A 25,145-nucleotide genomic window follows, 5' to 3' on the forward strand; every position below is an offset into this window, starting at 1 on the left:
GCCTGCACCAATTTTCTTAGCATAAAATTTAAAGCAGTAAATGCCGCAAACCTGAGCAATCTGTTCTCTTCCTCAAGCGCTAGTGTGTTACAGACTTCAGCTTGTGTTGCACCAGTAAATCACGTTGACCCAAATTTAGTCAGTATGAACTCTGGTTAAATGATCTTAAAATTAGATCAGTGACAAATGAGCTTATTTCCTCTTCGGTTTTGGAGACATAGGAACACGTTCAAAATGGAATTGCCAAAGAGTCCCTTGTCCCAAGAAGAGGTAAGAGAAACCTTTATATTTTAAGAAATCCCCGGGGGTAGGTTTAGTTTACAAGCGAAATTGAATTGTAATAAAGCAGAAGGAAGAGATACGTCCTCCAGGGCCGCTCGCTCAGTACATAAACCTGAGTGGAAAGTAAATGTTGGCCCCTTTCTGGTCTCTGCAGATATAAAAGTAAATTGGTGATTTCTAATCAGACTTGTCAGCGCGGATGAGCCTTCAGTTGCTGAAAGTAAATCTGATGATGGAGCGGAGTTGGCAGCCTCCACCCCAGCTGTCCCTAGGCTGGAGGTGAGAGCCACAGGGAGAAACCAGGCACAGGAGACCCGCAGGGAAGACCCTCACTCCCTCCAGGACCCTCCCCGCATCCTCCCTGCCCTGGGGCTTTTGAACTTTGTGAAGGTCACACTGTTACCAGCATCTTTTGCAGCTTCTTACCTTATCCTTTAGTTGATACCTTCATGGCATATCACTTATTACCAAACAGTAGACCTTTTGGAGTTAAAATGATGCAAATGATAAATCTGGCCACTTGTCCCTCTCGATCCTTGGACATAAATATTCTGTAGTGCAGGGGGAAGACGTTATGACTAAAGTGATAGGACTGTCTGTGGGTTTTCATAATCATGGTTTTAAATCTAATATTGATGGAGAATGAAATGCTAGTAGCCTGGGGGAAATGTATTTTAAAAAGTCATCACTTAACTGTGTGTTAAAGTGTGAAAATGCAAGCAAATGTATTTGCAGCTTTGGAAATGAAGCTGTGGGCATTAGCTGGACCACACACCAGAGCTTCTGTTATCTTTCTGCCTCCATATCTCTGCCCTGTGCCTATCTCTACCCTCAGAAGGGGGCCGTAGCTCTGGTCACCCATGTATGTGGTCTTGATGGTGTTTCCATTTGATGAAGCAGAGCACAGAGGAGGAAGTAGAATGGAAATGTGTTAGACCGACTTCTTTTGCAGGTAAAGGAAGGAACCACATCCTGCCAGTACCATTTCTCCATGCTTCCAGCCTGTTTTAAGAGTCTCAACTCGCAGGAACCTCGGCGTGTCATTATCCAGCTAAATCCTGATGCCGAGGCCTGCTCGGCAGTGGAGCTGAGAGTACAAGATTAAACACACAAAAATGGATGAAAAATCTAAATAACAGGAATTGTGATCTAGTATATACTCACCATCAGGTAGACACTTTCATTTGGAATTTTTGCTGCATTTTTGTAGGGGAGGGTTGGCCGCATTTCACAGATTGAGAAAGCTGAGGTTTACAGAGGCCAAGAGCATGGAGCAAGCTAGCATGGAGCCTGGCCAGCTGGGGTTCAGACATGAGTCAGGTGAGTCCCCACCTGTCCCTCTCTCCTCTGTAACACGGTCCTTCCCTTGCTGTGACAAAGGGACATGTAAAGCTGTACATATTCTGTCAAGGTAACAAACCTGTTTTCTCTGCAACGATCAGAACAGACACCATGGACCCATGTGTAGGTTTTGAACTAAACTTGGAAACATCTATGATTTGGATAGTTAGGAAATAGAAGAAAAATAGGTTACCTTTTTAATTTTTTTTTTTTTGGTTAATCATTGACTTTTTTGATTGAAGGATAATTGATACACTAATGTTGTGTTCATTTCTGTATATAGCAAAGTGATTCAGTTATATTTATATACATTATTCTTAAGATTCTTTTCTGTTATACGTTATTGAATTGAAGTCGCTCAGTCGTGTCCGACACTTTGCGACCCCATGGACTGCAGCCCACCAGGCTTCCGTCCATGGGATTTTCTAGGCAATAGTCCTAGAGTGGATTACCATTTCCTCCTCCAGGGAATCTTCCCAACCCAGGGATTGAACCTGGGTCTCCCGCATTGTAGACAGACGTTTTACCGTCTGAGCCACCAGGGAAGTCCCGTTATAGGTTATTACAAGATATGGAATATAGTTCCCCATGTTATACTATAGGGCCTTGTTGTTTATCTGTTTAACATGTAGCAGTGTGTATCTGTTAATTCCCAACTCCCAATTTATCTTTCCCCCATTCCCTTTCGTCTTTCCTAACCAGAAGTTTGTTTTCTATGTCTGTGAGTCTGTTTGTTTTGTAAATAAGTTCATTTGTAACATATTTCAGATTCCACATACAAGGACTATCAAATTATATTTGTGTTTGTCTGGCTTAGTATGATCACCTATAGGTGTATCCATGTTGCTGCAAATGGTGTTACTTGATTCTTTTTTATGGGGGAGTAATATTCCATTGTGAAATGGAATCTTCTCTATCCTGCTCATCTGCTGATGGACCTTGAGGCTGTTTCTGTGTCTTGGCTATTGTAAATAGAGCTGCAGTGAACACTGGAGCACATGAGTCTTTTCCAATTAGAGGTTTTGTCATTTCTGGATATATGCCCGTGAGTTGGATTTCTGGATCATATGATGACTCTATATTTATCTTTTTGAGGAACTTCTTTCCTGTTTTCCATAGTGGCTGCGCTAATTTACATTCCCACTAACAGTGTAGGAGGGTTCCCTTTTCTCCACACCCTCTCCAGCATGTGTTATTTGTAGCTTTTTTGAGGATGGCCATTCTGACTGGTGTGAGGTGATACCTCGCTGTAGTTTTGACTTATGTTTCTCTAATAATTAGTGATGTTGAGCATCTTTTCATGTACCCCTTGGCCATCTGGAAGCTTTTGTTCTTTAATGAGAAGTATTTGAATAATAGGCAGTACATGTAATGTATAGTGGTTTATTGAGCATAGGACTTGAGCCTCTAATTTAGGACTTCTTATTTCATCATTCACAGAAGATCTACATCTGACCCAGCATTTGTGCATATTGTACCCATTTCTGGAAAAAGGTATCAGATTTTCATCTGATTCCCAGGGGGCAGCATGACAAACACACACAAAGTTTATAAAACAAACAATCCACTACAATTCTGAGCCTTAGATGAGTAACTTTTAAATTGTTCTGTGTCTTAAATGTTTTATTTAATATTTGATTGTATTAGCTTTAGGATGACTTCCAGGGATTTCTGTGAAAACTTGCTGTTTGGCTATCTGATTATTACTTAGGCAGGATAGAAATACTACTTAGGAATTCTTTGTCCTGTGGTGAAATATCATCTTCCAGTTTATATGTTTTCCCTTTAATTATTACGTTTAAAACCTTTTGTGTATATGGTCATGAACATTCATTTTCAGCCTGATGTATAGAATGAGACATCCATGCATTGAGCTTTCCTAGGATTGGCTAAAATCTAGACTATATGAAATGGTTAGTTTTTTCTTGTTAATACTTTCTATCGAATGGTTGTATGGTTGCCCTAATGGGGATTAAGGATTCATGTTTACTGAATCGGATTGGATAAGAAGATGAAGAGTGTAAACCATGGGTAAAAGAAATTATGGCTTTTCCCTGCTTTAAACATTCCTCTTCAAGAGATAGCCTCATTTATTTTAGGCTTTTGCTTTAAACACTTAAAAGAAAAGCAACACACACACACAGTTGTTACCAGATTGACAGTTGATATTACTTAAAATGAAACCATCTTAAACCTACCATAGCTTTAATCATGATTAAACTGTTATTGCACACAAATGCTAATTATCTGAATATTTTCTTGCTTAGCTCTTTGATTATCATTCTGTCATCTAAGGTTCCGGCTTTATCTCCTCTTTTCCTGCCATGACTTTGATGAATCCTGCTGGATCTTTTAAAATTATATAAATCTTCTCCGAGGTGAAGTTAGATTTCAGTTATCTAGATTTTGTGAGTTTGTGGTTTGGAATGCAAAGAAATATGTTTCCTTTGCTTCCAGCCTCCAAAGCTTTCCAGGATCCTAGGAGGGAATGGGCGAGGCAAAGCAGAGAGAGATTTGCTTGTGTTTATGGCTGGTAGATCCAGATTCAACTCCGTTCCCTGTGTTCCATTGCTAAAGAAGAGCTGGCAAAGCACTGTATAGACAGCAGGGGGTTTTGGTTTAGGAAAGCGAGGAGTCACAGTGCTGTGTGGTTTTCACCCTTATTCTGTGCTATTGAACTCTGTGAGCTTAACTGACAGACCAGGTCCTTCTTAGACTGTTTTGGGGGATTTGGGCTTTAACTTGATATGAAGGGGAGTCAGTAAAGTGTTTAAACAGTGCAACGTGTGCTTTAGGAAGACTGCCTTCTGTAGAGAGTAGGTTTATAAAGAGGGATGATCATTAGGGGGCTTCCCAGGTGGCGCTAGTGGCAAAGAATCCCCCTGCCAATGTAGAAGGTACAAGAGACTCAGGTTCGATCCCTGGGTCAAGAAGATCCCCTGGAGGAGGGCAAGGCAGCCCACTCCAGTATTCTTGTCTGGGAAGTCCCAGGGACAGAGGAGGCGGGTGAGCTACAGTCTCTGGGGTCGCAAAGAGTCAGACACAGCTGAATGGACTTAGCATGCACGCAGGATCATTAGGAAATGAATGTCCCATCTTGAGAGAGTCAGTTCCTAGGCAGGTTGATAAGAAATCCTGAGGAGGGGGTTCCTGAGGAGGAGAAAGGGGTCTAGGGCTCTTGAAGTAGAGATAGGGGTCTGGAATTCTCAAGGAGGAGGAAAGGACAAACATCTTTTTTTCCTCTACATTCCTTAGTCTTAGTCACATAAAATGTTTTTTTCTTTAAGCCTTTAAGAACTGATGATTACACAACAAACAACTCAGCTTAAACTCTGCACCAAGGATATGTAACAACAATGTATCCTGCTTGAGGACAGTTTTCTCCTCCCTGAAAACCTTCTGGCTAATCCTGTTATCTTCAAATGTAAATTATGGGAATGGGTCTAGTAAGATCTTTACAACCTTGAGACATTCTTTTGATTTATTGTAATAGCTAATTAAAAAAGTATATAACTCCCTTGCTAACACTAGCAAGGGGGGCACTCTCCACCCCTCTTCTGATGTCTTTGTCAGAGGTGTTCTCTGTCCCTTTTTCACTTTATTAAAATTCTGCTACACAAAAGCTCTTGAATGATCAAGCCTGGTCCCTGGTCCCAAGTTAAATCTTCTTTGGAGATCAGGAATCTGACATCAGTTCACTGTGAGCTATCAATCTGCCTAAGTTCAGTACAGTTCAGTTGCTCAGCCGTGTCCGACTCTTTGCGACTCCATGAATCACGGCACGCCAGGCCTCCCTGTCCATCACCAACTCCCAGAGTTCACTCAGACTCACGTCCATCGAGTCAGTGATGCCATCCAGCTATCTCATCCTCGGTCGTCCCCTTCTCCTCCTGCCCCCAGTCCCTCCCAGCATCAGAGTCTTTTCCATTGAGTCAGCTCTTCACATGAGGTGGCCAAAGTACTGGAGTTTCAGCTTTAGCATCATTCCTTCCAAAGAAATCCCAGGGCTGATCTCCTTCAGAATGGACTGGTTGGATCTCTTTGCCGTCCAAGGGACACTCAAGAGTCTTCTCCAAGACCACAGTTCAAAAGCATCAATTCTTCGGCGCTCAGCCTTCCTCACAGTCCAACTCTCACATCCATACATGACCACTGGAAAAACCATAGCCTTGACTAGACGGACCTTTGTTGGCAAAGTAATGTCTCTGCTTTTGAATATGCTATCTAGGTTGGTCATAACTTTTCTCCAAGGAGTAAGCGTCTTTTAATGTAATGGCTGCAGTCACCATCTGCAGTGATTTCGGAGCCCCAAAAAATAACGTCTGACACTGTTTCTACTCTTTCCCCATCTATTTCCCATGAAGTGATGGGACTGGATGCCATGATCTTCGTTTTCTGAATGTTGAGCTTTAGGGCAACATTTTCGCTCTCCTCTTTCACTTTTATCAAGAGGCTTTTTAGTTCCTCTTCACTTTCTGCCATAAGGGTGGTGTCATCTGCATATCTGAGGTTATTGATATTTCTCCCAGCAATCTTGATTCCAGCTTGTGTTTCTTCCAGTCCAGCATTTCTCATGATGCACTCTGCATAGAAGTTAAATAAGCAGGGTGACAATATGCAGCCGTGACGTACTCCTTTTCCTATTTGGAACCAGTCTTTTGTTCCATGTCCAGTTCTAACTGTTGCTTCCTGATCTGCATACAGATTTCTTAAGAGGCAGGTCAGGTGGTCTGGTATTCCCATCTCTTTCAGAATTTTCCACAGTTTGTTGTGATCCACAGAGTCAAAGGCTTTGGCATAGTCAATAAAGCAGAAATAGATGTTTTTCTGGAACTCTCTTGCTTTTTTGATGATCCAGCAGATGTTGGCATTTGATCTCTGGTTCCTCTGCCTTTTCTAAAACCAGCTTGAACGTCAGGGAGTTCACGGTTCACATATTGCTGAAGCCTGGCTTGGAGAATTTTGAGCATTACTTTACTAGCATGTGAGATGTGTGCAATTGTGCGGTAGTTTGAACATTCTTTTGCATTGCCTTTCTTTGGGATTGGAATGAAAACTGACCTTTTCCAGTCCTGTGGCCACTGCTGAGTTTTCCAAATTTGCTGGCATATTGAGTGCAGCACTTTCACAGCATCATCTTTCAGGATTTGAAACAGCTCAATTGGAATTCCATCACCTCCACTAGCTTTGTTCGTAGTGATGCTTTCTAAGGCCCACTTTACTTCACATTCCAAGATGTCTGGTTCTAGATCAGTGATCACATCATCATGATTATGTGGGTCGTGAAGATCTTTTTTGTACAGTTCTTCCGTGTATTCTTGCCACCTCTTCTTAATATCTTCTGCTTCTGTTAGATCCATACCATTTCTGTCCTTTATCGAGCCCATCTTTGCCTGAAATGTTCCCTTGGTATCTCTAATTTTCTTGAAGAGATCTCTAGTCTTTCCCAATCTGTTGTTTTCCTCTATTTCTTTGCATTGATCTCTGAGGAAGGCTTTCTTATCTCTCCTTGCTATTCTTTGGAACTCTGCATTTAGATGCCTATATCTTTCCTTTTCTCCTTTGCTTTTCGCCTCTCTTCTCTTCACAGCTATTTGTACGGCCTCCCCAGACAGCCATTTTGCTTTTTTGCATTTCTTTTCCATGGGGATGGTCTTGATCCCTGTCTCCTGTACAATGTCACGAACTTCATTCCATAGTTCATCAGGCACTCTATCTATCAGATCTAGGCCCTTAAATCTATTTCTCACTTCCACTGTATAATTATAAGGAATTTGATTTAGGTCATACCTGAATGGTCTAGCAGTTTTCCCTACTTTCTTCAATTTAAGTCTGAAATTGGCAATAAGGAGTTCATGATCTGAGCCACAGTCTGCTCCTGGTCTTTTTTTTGTTGACTGTATAGAGCTTCTCCATCTTTGGCTGCATAGAATATAATCAATCTGATTTCGGTGTTGACCATCTGGTGATGTCCATGTGTAGAGTCTTCTCTTGTGTTGTTGGAAGAGGGTGTTTGCTATGACCAGTGCATTTTCTTGGCAAAACTCTATTAGCCTTTGCCCTGCTTCATTCCGCATTCCAAGGCCAAATTTACCTGTTACTCCAGGTGTTTCTTCACTTCCTACTTTTGCATTCCAGTCCCCTTTAATGAAAAGGATATAATTTGGGGGTGTTAATTCTAAAAGATCTTGTAGGTCTTCATAAAACCATTCAACTTCAGCTTCTTCAGCATTCCTGGTTGGGGCATAGGCTTGGATAACTGTGATATTGAATGGTTTGCCTTGGAGACGAACAGAGATCATTCTGTCATTTTTGAGATTGCATCCAAGTACTGCATTTCGGACTCTTTTGTTGACCATGATGGCTACTCCATTTCTTTTGAGGGATTCCTGCCCACAGTAGTAGATATAATGGTCATCTGAGTTAAATTCACCCATTCCAGTCCATTTTAGTTCGCTGATTGCTAGAATGTCGATGTTCACCCTTGCCGTCTCTTGTTTGCCCACTTTCAATTTGCCTTGATTCATGGACCTGACATTCCAGGTTCCTGTGCAATATTGCTCTTTACAGCATCAGATCTTGCTTCTATCACCAGTCACATCCACAGCTGGGTATTGTTTTTGCTTTGGCTCCATCCCTTCGTTCTTTCTGTATTTATTATCCTGTCACTAACTCAAAAGTGAGTTCAGAGGCTCAAGGTGTGTTGAGTGTTATGTTGTTGTTTAGTCGCTAAGTCCTGTCAGACTCTTTTATCATCCCATAGACCGTAGCCCGCCAGGCTCCTGTGTCATGGGATTCTCCAGGCAAGAATACTGGAATGGATAGCCATTTCCCTCTCCAGGGGATCTTCCTGACCCAGGGATTGAACCTGCGTCTCCTGCACTACAGGTGGATTCTTTACCACCGAGCCTCCAGGGAAGCCCATTGAGTTTATAGATGCTTTCAACTTTGAACATTGTCGACTTGGCGTGGGAGTGGTCTTGCAAGCAGTTGGATATGTGATGGCCACATTTGAGGAGACATCCTGGCAAGGCATGAATTTTGTGCTTGCCATTATATGGTGATGGTAAAGCTATGAGTCAGCGAGATAATTAAGAGAACACGTAGAAACCAGTAGACCACTAAGTGTAATATAGGCCGAACACAGTATGCCTTGTAAGAGTTACAAACATGGCATTAACAATAAGCCCAGGAAAGGTCAAGATAAAAAATGTTTTCTTGAGGGTAAATGGGATAAAGAAGAGTTTAAAGGTAGGCCTATATGATAGACCTTTAAGAGTGAGAATTTTAATAATGGAATAAAGAACTATAAAAAATAGCCTTAGTTACTTGGTTCCGAGTTTTTGTTGTTGTTGTTGTTCATTTGGCTATTGTTAAACATGATAATGTGCAGAGTACATCATGAGAAATGCTGGGCTGGAAGAAGCACAAGCTGGAATCAAGATTGCTGGGAGAAATATCAATAACCTCAGATATGCAGATGACACCACCCTTATGGCAGAAAGTGAAGAAGAACTAAAGAGCCTCTTGATGAAAGTGAAAGAGGAGAGTGAGAAAGTTGGCTTAAAGCTCAACATTCAGAAAACAAAGATCATGGCATCTGGTCCCATCACTTCATGGGAAATAGGTGGGGAAAGAGTAGAAACAGTGTCAGAGTTTATTTTTTGGGGCTCCCAAATCACTGCAGATGGTGATTGCAGCCATGAAATTAAAAGACGCCTACTCCTTGGAAGGAAAGTTATGAATATGCAATCTAGATAGCATATTCAAAAGCAGAGACATTACTTTGCCAACAAAGGTCCGTCTAGTCAAGGCTATGGTTTTTCCAGTGGTCATGTATGGATATGAGAGTTGGAATGTGAAGAAAGCTGAGCATTGAAGAATTGATGCTTTTGAACTGTGGTGTTGGAGAAGACTCTTGAGAGTCCCTTGGACTGCAAGGAGATCCAACCAGTCCATTCTAAAGGAGATCAGCCCTGGGATTTCTTTGGAAGTAATGATACTAAAGCTGAAATTCCAGTACTTTGGTCACCTCATGCGAAGAGTTGACTCATTGGAAAAGACCCTGATGGTGGGAGGGATGGGGGCAGGAGGAGAAGGGGACGACAGAGGATGAGATGGCTGGATGGCATCACGGACTCAGTGGGCGTGAGTCTCAGTGAACTCCAGGAGTTGGTGATGGACAGGGAGGCCTGGCAGGCTGCAATTCATGGGGTTGCAAAGAGTCGGACACTACTGAGCGACTGAACTGAACTGAAACATGATAAAAGTTGACAAATTTATTCTTGAAAGCAGAGTTGGGATAAGAAGACTTCTGGGCATCCATTTGTTTCTTTAAGTGGATGGCACGTATTTTTTATAGTTTTTGTAACAACAGAGAATGGGAAATACTGCCTCTTGGGAAATGTTGAAAGAAAACAATATGAAGCTGAAATACCCTGTCTAAAAGTTCAGAATAAGATATGCAACATAAACTTAGGCAAGAAAAACACCCCTTTTTGGTATATGAACATTGAGTGAGGTGTCCTGGTACTTTAGAAAACAGTTGACCAGTTACTCAGGACACTGACCTGATCAGTTCTGAGAATGTCTTTTCTACCTATCAATTTCAGTTCAGCCTAGAAAAATGCATGCGTTTATGTGTGTGCTCAGCCACTTCAGTTATGTCCAACTCTTTGTGACCCTATGGACTGTAGCCCACCAGTCTCTTCTGTCCAAGGGGTTTTCCAGGCAAGAATACCGGAGCAGGTTACAATTTCCTGCTCCAGGGGTTCTTCCCAACCCAAAGCTGAACCCATGTCTCTTGTGTCTCCTGCATTGGCAGGCGGATACTTCACCGTTAGTGCCACTTGGTTTGTGGTAAATTGTTTCCTAAAACAGTTAAAGTAGCAACATCAATGATCACTGATCACAGATCACCATAACAAATATAATAATGCTGAAAAAGTTTGAAAGATTGCAAGAAATCCCAAAATGTGACACAGAGACGTGAAGTGAGCAGATACCGTTGGAAGTGTGGAGCCAGGAGGCTTGCTTGACACAGTTGCCACAAGCCTTCAATTTATAAACAATGCAGTATCTATGAAACGCAATGAAGGCAAGGTATGTGTGCATTGGGAGTCACGGAGATACCATTTCTGTTTTCTGAGGGATGCTTCTATTCTCAAAGGGATGCTTGCAGTATAGCATGGACAAAAATCAGTTGCCTTCTTATAGACCAAAAGAAGGTACTAGAATAGCAGCGGTCAAATGTTCCTTTGTTCCTCTCTCCAGCTACCTACAATTTCGACATTCTTAAAAGAGGTGGTAAGCAGTTCCCTTTGAAGACTTCCTCCTTTTTGCTTTCTTGTCTTTCCAATAGGATAAAACCATTCATTGACTCTTGAACATGAGAGACATATTCTTGCTATAAAAGGTATTTACAGTTTCTCGTGTTTCCAGAAAGCCCTGTCTGCATTTGTTTGAGTGTGGGTTTCAGATATATGTTGGGGCATAATAGTTTGAAATTGAGTTAAAATATAAACGAAATGGCCTTGTGGCATCTCTATTGATTGGGCTCTTTTTTATTTGCCAGTAAGCTTTCTCATCACGTTCGTTATTTTCCACAGGACTCCATGAGCTGGTTTGGCTCTAATCCTCACAGAGAGTGGGCTGGGAGCCCCAGTTTGGGTGGCCAGGACAGTGTGTCCATAGGACCCAGACTTGCACACTTCAGACTGATAATTCTTATGCAAGAGTAATAAGAATTTCAAAAGATAGGTTTGTCAGCCCCCTACTTTTGAATTGAGTCTGCCAAGAACTTACAGAGTTTTACTAGATCATACAGAATGTTCTTTTATAATGATCAGTTTTCATTCGGAAATAACTTAATTAATCCAGACTCAAAAAACCCCACCACTCCCATCAAAATCCTTTTCAAACCCCCCATCACTTTCCAGCTCTGTTTCTTCGGTCATTTCATCCTCATTGTCTTCTGCTGTCTCTGCCAGCATTCCAGTTTATTTTAACAACTACATAAATATAAAAACCACGACACCAAAATTATAGTTGGAGCGTCATTTTGCACTATTTAAGAACTGCATTGTCATATGTAATTTGCAGTAAACTTGAACTCAAAATGAAATTAAAAAAAAAAACACACACAGCTTTCTTTTTGACTGTAGCATTTAGAAATGAGACTCTCTGACACAAACTGGATTGGAATTACTTCCTTGAATACTTTATGGCCCTATGATGGGATGGATTATAATTCGATTTGATTGCTCCCCTTTCTTTGTTTTTCTCCCTAGGTTCATCTTCCCTCTAGATATGGGATGGGCTTGATGGCAATCTTATTTCAGGACAGTTTGGATTTTACTCTAGGCAAATGGTGTCTTGAAACAGCATCTATCATTCTGGTCTTCAGAGTGTTCTTGGGAGTTTGGAATGTAGAAGAATGTTTATGCCTTGAGATTGCTAGTCACCCAGTGTGGTTCCTCTATCAGGAAACAATCTTTAATTGATTGCCCTTTGCTTATTATTGAGGGATGCTAGCTCTACAATGGAGAAGGCAATGGCACCCCACTCCAGTACTCTTGCCTGGAAAATCCCATGGACGGAGCAGCCTGGTGGGCTGCAGTCCATGGGGTTGCTGAGGGTCGGACATGACTGAGCGACTTCACTTTCACTTTTCACCTTCATGCATTGGAGAAGGAAATGGCAACCCACTCCAGTGTTCTTGCCTGGAGAATCCCAGGGACAGGGGAGCCTGGTGGGCTGCTGTCTATGGGGTCGCACAAAGTCGGACACGACTGAAGCGACTTAGCAGCAGCAGTTCTACAATATCAAGATATAGTAAGATATGGAGTCGGATTTACAGAACCTTCCCCCATAGGCATTTTTCTCATTTTGTCACCTGTGAGTTAATACCATTCCAATTTCCAGATGAGAATTGTTCCCTGACAGAGTATAGAAGTGGTATTCTTAACTCTTTATGCACAAAACCTTTATATTCAAATAAGCAAAGCATCTTTCATCAGCGTTTCTATTTCCTAGGTCCAAACTCAATTTATTTTCCCGTGGTTAGAGCCTTTGACTTGTATATTTCCCAAAGGCAACCAAAATAATGTGATGTCACAGTGCAGTTTTATGGGAGTCTCATTTGGTGCCGTAGTAATTCTTTTTGAAATAGGGTCCTCCTCTGGGTTGGGAGGTTGCAAGTGATGTAGTACAAGCGGGATGGAGGATCATGATTTACTGTTCTTGAGTTTTTACTCAAGAATGGGCCACTTACTGCAGTTTATAAATAGGAAGATGCATAGATATATGTTTCTCTGACTCAGTCTGGGTGGATTAAGGACAGACAAACATACAGATAGATATTTAATGTTCACTTTTTCTTTTGCTGCCTCCATTTGGAGGGAATCCAAAGAGGTCACCTCATTTAATCCTGGCAGCAGACTTTACCATTTTTATCAAATACTCCTCATTAAGCAGTGTATATTTATAATGGTGTGCTAGGTACTATATTCAGAGTATGCTAAACAGGGTTTATCCGTGGCCTTGGCAATTCATCTGCTGAATTGGCTAAATTTGTACTGTACTTTCTTTGAAAAACAAGCTCTCTGGAGGGAAGCTGCTCAGAATTTCCTGGATTTAATGACTGTCAATGGCAGGAGGCCTTCCAAGGCAGTGATCATACAAGCCCGTGTTTACTGATAGCTCACCGTGGCCTCGCATAGTATTATGAATCGTACGTACTTATAACACAGTTCTGGTCGCCTCTGGGGAATACACCACATGTGTTGGTTCTCTTCCTCAACATTCCCAGGGAGAGTGTCTGTTGACCTCATTTTACAGGGAAAGAAGCAGGGGCTCTGACGAGCAAAGGAACCTGCCATTCTTGAGTCTTCATTTCGTCTCCAGTCCCCTGAGTCAGCTGTTATATTTTATGATCTGCAATTGTGACTATAATCTGTTACCCTGGTAGGAATAATAAAATACAGAGACATGACAATGGCTTAATCAAGAACTGATGAGGAGCTACAGCCTCCAATCTCCTTAAGAAATGCTGCTCCCAGGGAAGCAGGGGTGCCGCTCCAAGGCCCGTCCCTCCTCTTGTCCTGTTTGATTGCTATTAGCCAAGAAGGCATTAAAATATGCATCCGTGCCGCTCTTCAGAATGCCTCTGGACTGCTGACTCGGACACTTTTACCCTCGATGAACACTTGTGGTCCCTTGTCTCATTAGATTAACACCTATATTGAACTGTAGGAGTCACTTAGCAACCCGCCGGTCTCATTTATCCTAGTCACTTAGGAGTGTGTCTGCTGTTTGCTTCTGCACAAAATACCTCTCTGTATTTTGTTTCTGTCAGCAGCAGATTTAGTGACTTCAGGAAAAGATGGACTAGCACAGGATGGGTTTTCTTATTTGATCCATCCTTCTACTTTTTGTTTTCCTTTCGTTTTTGCTTTTTCTATGACCTTTGTGATTTAAATTTATTAGAAGTGTACCTTCTTTGTATTGTCATTTCATCCTGATTTTTATTTTTAATTTACTTTGCCTGCGTTTAGAAATGCCATTTTTATTATCACTGCTCTGCTGGATAATTCAGAGATGCTGTGTGTGTTCTAGTATTGCCCTATGACCTTTATGGCTCATTTAATGAGGATTTAAAAAAATTATTATTACTCTTACTGCATTCATTACCAGCTAGCAGTCATCAGCTTTCTGCATACAATATTTTTTCTTTGAATACCCTCTATTTCCCCTCTGTGAGGAATTTATTCTCCCCCTGGTGCGTGGGGACAAATTATGTTCATAACAGCCATTAATGGTAATGGGGAGAGTGTGTAAATCTTTGATGCATTGAAAACCAGATGGTACCCCGGTGGGTCTTTTTCTCCATCCTACCTTGCTAGAGTTTGTTTGGCTGCATGTACCATAGGTTGTTTCAAGTGCCTGACCTCGTATTTTCCTCTTTGTTGTATGTACACGGTATATACGCAATGTGCACACTCACAGGTGTGGTCTTAGAAAATTGAGATGAATGAGATAAACTAAGTTCTCACCTGTGATTTTCATTTTTGTAGTGAACTCGACTCTGCATCTGAGTCCTGGGTCTCCCTTCCTTGTCTCCACCGTACCCTGGACTCCCTACATGGCATGTCTCATGCCGGGTGAGGGCTGCTCTCTATTTGGGGGTGTCCCCCAGCAGAGCAGGAATGACTTTGGCAAGACTCTATGTCTTTGATTCTGAGTACAATGCATGGCGTGCGTGGTGGGTGCTCAGTAAGATTTTACTCTGTAAAGGAGTGAATGAATGAGAGATTGGCTGAGGTAGAGGAGCTGAAAGACCCTGAGCTCACCTCTTGTCATGGGCACGTCAAAAGTGCAACTATTTCTAGAACAGCCATCCAAGAAAAAGACCAGAGGGACTTCCCTGGTGGTCCAGTCATTAAGACTCTGCACTTCTAAATACAGAGGGCGCTGGCTCAATCCCTGGTCTGGGAACCAAGATCCCACATGCCATGTGGTGCAGCCACAGAAAACACACACAAATAAAGAAAAAGACCAGAACCTACTAAGAAGATCTTCTACAATTAAGGCTATAAGGAAGGATGAATGAGTGCATGAATGTGAAAGCGAGGGTTCTACTAACCCTACCTGGGTGATATTCTAACGCTATTGATAAAATATTCTAAGTCACTTCAGTCGTGTCCGACTCTGTGTGACCCCATAGACAGCAGCCCACCAGGCTCCCCCGTCCCTGAGATTCTCCAAGCAAGAACACTGGAGTGCGTTGCCATTTCCTTCTCCATTGCATGAAGGTGAAAAGTCAAAGTGAAGTCGCTCAGTCGTGTCCGACCCTCAGCGACCCCATGGACTGCCGCCTACCAGGGTCCTCTGTCCATGGGATTTTCCAGGCAAGAGTACTGAAGTGGGGTGCCATTGCCTTCTCCGATTGATAAAATAAGTGTCTTATAAATTGGACTTCCCAGGGGCAGCAGTGTAAAGAATCTGCCTGCCAGTGCAGGAGACACAAGAGATGTGGCTTTGATCCCTGGGTCGGGAAGATGCCCTAGAGTAGAAAACGGCAACCCACTCCAGTATTTTTGCCTGAAAATTCCATGGACAGAGGAGTCTGGTGGGCTACAGTCCATGGGTCGCAGAGTTGGACACGACTGAGCGCACATGCACACATCTTGTGAATTACTGGATAAATATTTTTCTTATTTATAATGCGTGTGTTATAGAACAGAGAAATGAAAAGAATATAGTACTAGACGTTAGATGATTTGGACTTCATCTTGGTAAACAATTGGCTATGTGTTTTAGGAAATTTAAAGTCCCTACTCCCAGTTTTCTCATCTGAAACATGAGTTCTGTGCTGTGCTTAGTTGCTCAGTTGTGTTCAACTCATTGGGACCCCATGGACCGTAGCCCGCCAGGCTCCTATGTCCATGGAGTAGTTTAGGCAAGAATACTGGAGTGGGTAGCCTTGCCCTCCTCCAGGGGATCTTCCCAACCCAGGGATTGAACCCAGATCTCCTACATTGTGGGCAGATTCTTTACCGTCTGAGCCACCAGGGAAGCCCAAGAATACTGGAGCGGGTAGCCTATCCCTCCTCCTAATCAGGAATTGAACCGGGGGTCTCCTGTATGGCAGGTGGATTCTTTACCAGCTGACCTACCAGGGAAGTCTGGAACACTGAATAGTTGCTATCTTAGAAGGTTGTTGTAAGAATCAAATGAGATCACAGACACACTTTGATTCAACAAAGATTTACAGAATTCACTCAGTGCTAAGTTCTAAGGATAATAAAACTCTACCACTGTTGTCTTAAAATTCACCAACTGTGAGAGAGATTCTTCTCAAAAGCTAAAGTGCACCCTAGTCAAGGAGCTCTTTGTTAGCAATGCTGATTCTGGCACTATTGGTTTGGGGAGCACCCAAGATCAACCAGAAAAGTCACTGCTGCAGGTCCATGGACCGCATCTTGATTAATTAAGGCTTTAGAGAGATGTTGGCAAACAGGTCTTAATGTAAGGTGGTAAGGACTGTCGTCCTGGCATCCCAAAGTATGGCGGGAGGATAAAGAGGGAGCAGTCACTTAGTGCTCGGGACATGGTAGGAGGCAGGCAGAACTTCCAGGGTGAGTCATCTGGATCCTGAGCGGGAAAGGCCTTTGGTCAGAGGCTGTATCAGGGATATGGATGCAGGCTGGCTCCAGTGTAGAGAGCAGGAAAGCAGAGGAAGGAGAAGGATGCGAGAGAGGAGTATAGGACACTTAACTGGGGCCAGGAGGTGAAGGGTTAGTCTCGTTTGCCAGGCTAAGATCTCAGGCTCAATGTTGGAGCCGAAGTGCAGTCAAGAGGTTTAGCAGAGCTGTTTCGTGATTTGTGTAACACTGCTCTGGAAATAGTCAACTGCTGTATCATTTTGGGTAATTTGCATAACTTAAAGTAGTGCCCTGGAGTATTCCCAGGTAGTAATGAAAAGATTAAGACTGGAATTGAGAGTTGGATTTTTTTAGATTCTACAGTCTTTGGAGACAGACAGCAGGAATTGAATTTTTGCCCCACTATAAGGATGTTACTTTCTGGGTAAAGTACGTTGAGAAATATTTATTTGCTTTCTGAATCTTAAGTTGCTCTTCTGTAAAGATAATAAAAGACTATCTCATGGAATAACTGTGATGATGACATTTACTGCATTCATCGAGCCACCATTTGGGGGGCAAAGTATGCAGTTTGGTGCTGATAGGAGGTATCTGCTAACTTCTAATTATTAATGATGTCAATTTTGAGCTCACATAAACTCCTGCCCAGGAAATAACCTAGCGGGTTTGAACAGCCGCCCTATCGATGGCTTGTCAAGTGTGCTTTCTCCTGTGTGGTGTTCTGATGACTTCCGAAACCATCTTAGAAGCTCAGTTGGTCTTGGAGGTGGCAAGAATCATCGGTGGTGTGATTCCACAATGCTCTGAGAGAATTTGGAGGACATGCAGTAAAAGAGTGAAAAGGATTTTTTTAAATGTGTAAAAATAAGAAAGTCAAAGAAGCCTCTCTAAGGAAGAGAAGATAGGAGACTGCTCCAGTACCGGCCCAAGGATTTAGTTCAACAAAACATATTTCGGTCTGTTTGAGAAGGTTTTTGTGCCGGAAGCAGATCTCCGTTAGCCGGCTTGGCCCGTGTTCTTCAGCATGTAGTGACCATCTCCAGCATAGTCACGTTCCGCCTCCTCCACTGGACTGGGATTTCTGGAGGTGGAGATAGTGTTCTTTCTTCTTGATCTCCCACTGCCTGGATCAGGAACGCTTTCAGTGACTGTTTTCGGCTTTCACAATACTTCTGTGGAATGTACTGTGCTCTCTAGGAAGGAACGACACTGGAGGAGGTGGGGTGAAGGCTCCTTGGAGCTTAAGGAACTCTGAAGACCTGCAGTGTCTTCTTCAGTTGGTTCAGTTCTGGCTTTCTGCCCTAGTATGGATATTGCTTTTGAGATCCAAGTGCCCCTCTTGAACCCTGTCTGCATCCACATCTTATTTCCTGTTCATTTAGGCCAATCACATTAGAATAAAGACCTCCTCTCCTTCAAAACTCCCCTTCCCAGAAACCCAACACTGTCCCTGAATCCCAGCCTGGGGGATGGGGCCAGCAGGCTTCCACTGTGCATGTCAGATGTCACTTTCCTAGCAGGACATCTCCCCTGCTCCTGGAGGAGAGGCCCTGCATGCTCGCATGGTCTTCAACCTCATCTCTCCCTTGCTGCTAAGTGCTGCTGAGACTTCCAGCACCTGCCTGTTACCATCTCCTTAGATGCTGTGTTTGTCTAATAAAAGTGTATAAGTGTTAGTTGCTCAGTTGTGTCTGACTCTTTGTGACACCATGGACTGCAGCCCTCCAGGCGCCACTATCCCTGGAACTCTCCATGGAGTGGGTAGCCATTCCCTTCTTCAGAGGATCTTCCCAACCCAGGGATCAAACCCGGATCTCCCACATTGCAGGCAAATTCTTTACTCCCTGAGCCACCAGGGAAGGCTGGCCCTTGTCTCGGTACCCACAGCAGCACCTCTCCAGTGGGGAGCTCTAGTTCTGGGTTCTGGCTCTTCCTAGTCTGTTTTTTTCCCAATTAACCTTGAGTGGACCAAGATCCAAGAACAACTGCGTTCAATAGAGACTTTATAGAATGGAATGTTTTATAGAATGTTCCTCATTTCCATTAAGGATTTTTAAAAGGTCAACTTTGCTTTCATACGTGCAAAAAGGGTGGCATTTAGAGATCAGAAAACATCATTTAAGAAAATAACAGGTTCTTCCCTCCTAAAATAGGATATCCTGCATAGTATTGGGGGGAAGGTTAGATCAGGGGTTTCTCTTCTCAGTGGTATTTCTACTAACCAAAGTTATGGTTGGTGGTGGTGGTGGTTTAGTCAGTAAGTCATGTCCGACTCTTGTGACCCCATGGACTGTAGCCTGCCAGGCTCCTCTGTCCATGGGATTCTTCAGGCAAGAATACTGGAGTGGGTCGCCATTTCCTTCTCCAGGAAGTTATGGTTAGATAGACCTTGACTTTATTTCATATGCCAGCTTTGTTGTTGTTTGATTGCAAAGTCATGTCCAACTCTTTGACCCCATGAACTGCAGCACACTAGGCTTCCCTGTCCTTCACGGTCGCCTGGAGTTTGCTCAGATTCATGCAACTTTAGCAAAACTTGTGTCAGACTTGTTTTGATGAAAAAATTTCTAGTGGCTCTTTTTATGGGGTCATCATCCCACCATCTAATAAACAGAACTTTGAAGCAAGTATTATTGGTGAGAATAAAATATTTCAGCATCATAAAAGAATGTTGAATGGTGGGGAAAAAATGTATTACATAGCTGAGAGGTAACTTCCAATCATGCATTTTAATGTGGTCTTAAACTTTCTTGGGGATGTTAGAGAAAGGGAAATTAACATTCACTTAGTATCTCCTGTATTCTAGGCACTGCATGGACAATATCTCGTTCAATCTTTAAAATCTTCAGTGAGGCGGGAATTAACTATCTTTGCTTTTCAGTTAGACATGGAGGTTAGGTAACTTGTTTAAGGCCCCATACATGCATGTGTGTGTTTGCTCAGTCCCGTCTGACTCTTTTGTGACCCCATGGACTGTCGCCCGCCAGGCTCCTCTGTCCATAGCATTTCCCAAGCATACTGGAGTGGGTTGCCATTTCCTCCTCCAGAGGGTCTTCCTGACCCAGGGATCGAACTGATGTCTCCTGTGTTGCAGGCAGATTCTTTACCACAGAGCCACTGGGCAAGTCCCCCTCCACCCGCCATAGCTCATCTACAAAGCCTGTGGTTGTTCCACTCTCTGTAAGACCAGTATTTTAATATTTACAATGGTACCTTAATTAGATCATCTATGTAGGAGAGATTGTTCTTATTAACTGAAATTTCTAACTAATGGAAGGTCATGAAAATACTCTATTTTTCACCTTTGTTAAAAATCTTTCAAAATTATATTGGTGTCTTTTGCTCTTTGTATAATAGGTATATCCTGCATAATTTAGCACAACAATTTTGTTATTCGTCTTGCATTTCCTCGCGTTCATTATTGTGAATATCAGTTTCAAAAACTGATATTTAATAAGCTCCTTGAAGTTAAATGTGAAGTTAGTCTCAACCACTCATGTTACATAAGAAGTGGGGACTCAGAGTAATTGAGAAACTTTTCTCAGGGTCACTGTGTTTCTTTTTAGAGGCAAAATGTGCATGTGATTACAGAACTCTCTTCTGAATATAATATATGCCAGAAATAGCCATGGCTGAAGTTCTGATATCAACTTATTTTTTTCATCTCTTTATAGCAGAATGGAAAAAAAAAAGTGTGCATAACAGAGAGCGTTGTTTTTCAAGGTTCTGCTGTGTTCAGAAATTGTCTTCACTTGTCTTATTTTGCTAAGTACACCAGACAGGCAAGGGTGAGAACAGACAAGTGTGACAGCACCTCTGGGTCCTGACTCCAGTTGAATTTAACATAATTAGAGTTGTCAGTTTCCTGAACAGGGGGAAGTAACTAATGCTGTATTGTGATATTTAAATGTAAAATTTTTAAGGAGTCAAAAGCTAACTTTCTGCTGTATTTAACATTTCATGTCTTATGTGGAGCAAAGGTGTTTATTTGACTCACATCTGGACTTGGTTCTTGGCCAGAAAACTACGTTCTCTCTGAAGAGTTCCTCTCTCCTCTGGTACCCCAGGATCTGTAGAATATTGCATTTAACATAGTAAGCACTGTGCTGGGTATGTGACAGTTGCCATGATGCCAAAGAATGTACAACCTTCCAGCATTCAACCAAGTATAGATTCAACTGTATGAAAAAATTACCATAATAGAGGCTTATGAGAGTTGCTCAGGGTAATGAACAGATGTACCCAACACCCTCATAAAGAGGTGTGAGTGGAGGGGAGGAGGTGCATGCCTGTTGCAGAAGAGCGGTCAAAGAGTTGTCAGGCATTGAGTCAATTGGTTGGGAGCTCAATGGATAGAGAAGAGGGGAAGAAGATAACACGTTAAAAGCACAGAGATATGAAAAAGCGTAACCCACTTGGGTGATCATTCTAGCTTGATGTGACTGACGAAGTATGGAGAGGTGCTGTAGGGAATGACTAAACGGAAAGATTGGCATCAAATGACAGAGCATCTTGAATCCCATGCTGAAGAATTTGGAAAATTCTGTAGGTAACTGAGGGCCATTCAGCTATCTGGGATGGGGAATATGTCTAGACATGCATTTTAGTAAAATGATGATTTTTAAACAATTAATTAACTGATTTGGCTGTGTTGGGTCTAAGTTATGGCACACGGGACCTTCTTTGCATCACGTGGGATCTTTCGTTTTAGCACACGGACTCTCTAGTTGTGGCTCAGGGGCTTAGTTACTCCATGGTATGTGGGATCTTAGTTACCCGGCCAGGTATGGAACCCACATCTCCTGCATCACAAGGCAGATTCTTAACCATTAGACCACCTGTAAGATAATGATTTTGATTTAGTAAGAAAATTTCTCTACTTTAGTGACTAAAGAATGTATTAAAGGAACAAAAGAGTGAGGAATAGAGAGCTTTTAGAAGACAAATGTTTCTACCTTTAGCAGATAGATATGAGACTCACTTCTGTATTGAAGTTGCTAGACTAAGGGACTAGTGGGAAATCATAGGAAAGGCAAAGGTCATAGCATGAAATCCAAGGAACAACTTGAAAAGGTAGGCAATTATATCAGTTAGCTTGTACTGTGTAACTAATGGTCCTCGAATTTCATGGGAAGACAACCATTATTAATTATTCTTATGAATTTCTGTGTCAGCAGGGTGGTTCATCAGGCTTGGGATGGCCTAGGATAATCTCACCTGCTCTCACACACGTGTCTGCAGCTTCAGAGGGATTGGCTGGTGGCTGGTAGAGGGTGGTCTCAGCTGAGATTCCTCTCTCTGTTTCTCATCGTCCAGCAGGGTAGCTCAGGCTTGCTTTCATGACAGCAGGGCAGAATTCCAAGGCAATCCTGGCCTCTTGAGATAGTCTCAGTACCAGCACAATATCAGTTTCACTGCATCTTTTGGTCAAAGCAAGTCATGAGATCAGTCCAACTTCAGTGGATCAAACTGTGAGTTTTCATTTCAAGGAGTATAGTTACAAGGAGGGTTGAAGAATGGGACAGTTATCTTAATCAACTTTACCATGATTCATGGTTATTAAGTAATTATTGAAATAATTTAAAAATTATATTTCATTAATTGTATTCATTTGCTTCCCAGTGAAGATTGTTGTTCTGTGTCTGACTCTTTACAACCCCATGGACTGTAGCCTGCCAGACTCCTCTGTCCATGGCATTTTCCAGGCAAGAACGCTGGAGTGGGTTGCCATTTCCTTCTCCAGGGGATCTTCCTGACCCCGGAAATGAACTTGTGTCTCATGCAAGTCTCCTGCATTGCAGGCATATTCTTTACCGCTGAGCAATCGGGGAAGTCCCAGTGAAGATTAAAATGAATGATTTTCTAATGTGAGTGTAAGAGTGCTGGTGTCTATTTAAATTTCTCACTTTGTTGGAGTCACAGGAATGATACTGGTTTCCCTTTACTTGGTTGTTGCTGCTTTACATTTCTGCTTTTAACTCCATTCAACAGCATTAAATTTTTTTCCTCTTTTGTTTAAAATTACCCATAGGAAAATAAAATAAAATAAAATTACCCATAGGAAAATAATAGTTATACATACAACCAAGCTGGCAAGTGTCAAACCCATTCTCAGTCACCACCTCCCCACAGAGCCCCCATAAATAATAAGACTTGAGTAAACAAGCGATTGTATCCTCATTGTCTCAGGGAACCCTTCATTTCTCAGGCCTCAAAAACTGCATGGGTTGCTTTGTAAGATGTCACCAGTTGACAAGGTGTGCTTTGTCTCTGTAATTCTTCTGTATCCTTCTTACTAATGATGTTTTGCTAGCCCCATGCAGAGCCTTTGAATAACTTTCCCAGAAAGGACCACCCACGGGGAAAATATTAAGCCTATCTGGTGGACTTGAATGCATTCCTTATGAAGTGGAATCTTTATGTAAAATAGACACTCGGGGAGCAATTATTATTAATTGCAGGCCCTTTCAACACAGTTTTTGATCCTTACATGCACCAGTGCGCACCACTATTGTTCAAGTTGGTGACAGTGGTATAGCCCAAGGATGGTTTCAAAGCCATTAAGAACAAAGGGACTTTTGGCAGAATATTCAGTTTACCAATTACTGTCACAATCATAGCCTTTGAATGTGGCTGTGTGTGTTCCTCTCAGTTAATGGATTCTACTTATATTAATGCTGACCCCTGCCTCTGGACGGTTTTCAGGGGTACATGTTTAAGCTGGCCTGGTGACACTGCGGTTAGATTACCCATGTGTACAACTTATTTTGATCAAAAAACCTTGTGAATGAGATAATCACATTACCGTTTCAGATTCATGAAGGGAGTGCTACGTGATGCAGAGGGTACTGATTTTCAAAATTTTATGTTCTTGTGAATTTTTTTCTGATGTTTGAATAATTATCCTGTCCAATAAAAAGACCAGGTCAACTGTATTTCAGTTATTCACATATAATTAAGGAAGTTAGCCAAGATAGTCTGAGTTATTAAGTAGAAGCTTTTAGGTGCAAAGGGCTATCATTATGTCAGTAACTGAAAATTTTAAAATATAGAAGTTTTATGTTTTATCTATGTCTCAAGCACATTTTTTAATGTGTCAAAACTTGACTTTGGCGAATGGAATGAGGGTTATGCAGGGATTAAAAAGATGTTAGAAGTAATATTCAGTTTCTTGAGGTATTATTTACTTGCAGTTACATTCATCTTGCTTGTGTGAATTTTCTTGCTGAGTAGTATACCACTGAAGGGATGGATCACACCATGGTATTATATATACTAGTTACAGGATATAAGAGCCTCTTGATGAAAGTGAAAGAGGGGAGTGAAAAAGCTGGCTTAAAACTCAACATTCAAAAAACTAAAATCATGGTATCCAGTCCCATCATTTCATGGCAAATACTGGGGAAAAAGTGGAAACAGTGACAGATTATATTTTCCTGGGCTCCAGAATCACTGTGGACAGTGACTGCAGCCATGAAATCTTTTAACACTTGCTCCTTGGAAGCAAAACTGTAACAAACCTAGACAGCATATTAAAAAGCAGAGACATCACTTTGCCAACAAAGGTCTGTCTGGTCAAAGCTATGGTTTTTCCAATAGTCATGTATGGATGTGAGAGTTGGACCATAGAGAAGACTGAGAGCCCATGAATTGATGCTTTTGAATTGAGATGCTGCATGAGAGTGCCTTGGACAGCAAGATCAAACCAGTCAACCCTATAGGAAATCAACCCTGAAAATTCTCTGAAAGGACTGATGCTAAAGCTGAAGCTACAATACTTTGGTCACCTGATGCAAAAAGTTGACTCATTTGGGAAAGACCCTGATGCTGGGAAAGATTGAGGGCAAGAGGAGAAGGGCGCAACAGAGGATGAGATGGTTGGATGGCATTGCTAACTCAATGGACATGAGTTTGAGCAAACTCTGGGAGACAAGGAAGGACAGGGAAGCCTGGTGTGCTGCAGTTCAAGGGATCACAAAGAGTCAGACATGGCTTAGTGACTGAAAAACAACAGTATGCTTTTTTTTTTTTTTTTCGTTTTCAATCTTTAGTGATTGTAAATATAGCTACCCTAAGCATTTGCCTAAAAGTTTTGCGTCAACTTTGAGTTTCCATTTCTCTTGAGTAAATGACTACGAATCAGATTGCAGGGTTGTGTGGAGTATATGTGCTTAACCTGACAAGCTGAACTGCTTTCCTGAGTAGTCCACGGGGTCGCAAAGAGTCGGACTCGACTGAGAGACTTTCACTTTGACTTTTCACCAGCAGTATATGAGCATTCCAGTTGCTGTGCATCCTTGCCGACATTTGGTATGATCTGTCTTTCTAACTCTAGCCTGTTCTTCTCTGATATGGTGG

At 42.1% G+C, this 25,145-nt stretch overlaps 1 protein-coding gene across 3 annotated transcripts in view; it reads left to right on the forward strand.

The window, feature by feature from the left end:
• LHFPL6 (LHFPL tetraspan subfamily member 6) overlaps nt 1-25,145 on the forward strand; it is a 238,974-nt gene that overhangs the window by 20,883 nt on the left and 192,946 nt on the right. The window lies entirely within an intron of this gene.

The sequence above is a fragment of the Oryx dammah genome, unplaced genomic scaffold (genome assembly GCF_014754425.2).
Source record: "Oryx dammah isolate SB20612 unplaced genomic scaffold, SCBI_Odam_1.1 HiC_scaffold_24, whole genome shotgun sequence".
Taxonomy (NCBI): domain Eukaryota; kingdom Metazoa; phylum Chordata; class Mammalia; order Artiodactyla; family Bovidae; genus Oryx; species Oryx dammah.